Source organism: Phoenix dactylifera, chromosome 3 (genome assembly GCF_051530095.1).
Source record: "Phoenix dactylifera cultivar Ajwa chromosome 3, Ajwa_hap1_PhDact_Kaust_v1.1, whole genome shotgun sequence".
Taxonomy (NCBI): Eukaryota; Viridiplantae; Streptophyta; class Magnoliopsida; order Arecales; family Arecaceae; genus Phoenix; species Phoenix dactylifera.
This window is the reverse complement of record NC_143192.1, coordinates 20,684,671-20,685,000: the sequence shown is the minus strand read 5'-3', so window position 1 is coordinate 20,685,000 and position 330 is coordinate 20,684,671.

The window sequence follows — 330 nt, the reverse complement described above, 5'->3', positions numbered from 1 at the left end:
TGATATCGATTCCGAGAAATGGCTGGAAGCTATGAAGTCAGAGTTAGACTCCATGCATTCCAACCAAGTCTGGACCTTAGTAGATCCACCAGAAGGTATTGTACCTATTGGATGCAAATGGATCTACAAAAGGAAGATAGGTCCGGATGGAGAGGTAGAGACCTATAAGGCAAGGCTTGTGGCGAAAGGGTATAGTCAACGCGAAGGCATTGACTATCAGGAGACCTTTTCACCTGTAGCCATGCTAAAATCCATCCGAACATTGCTTGCCATTGCAGCATTTCATGATTATGAAATCTGGCAGATGGATGTGAAAACTGCTTTCCTGAA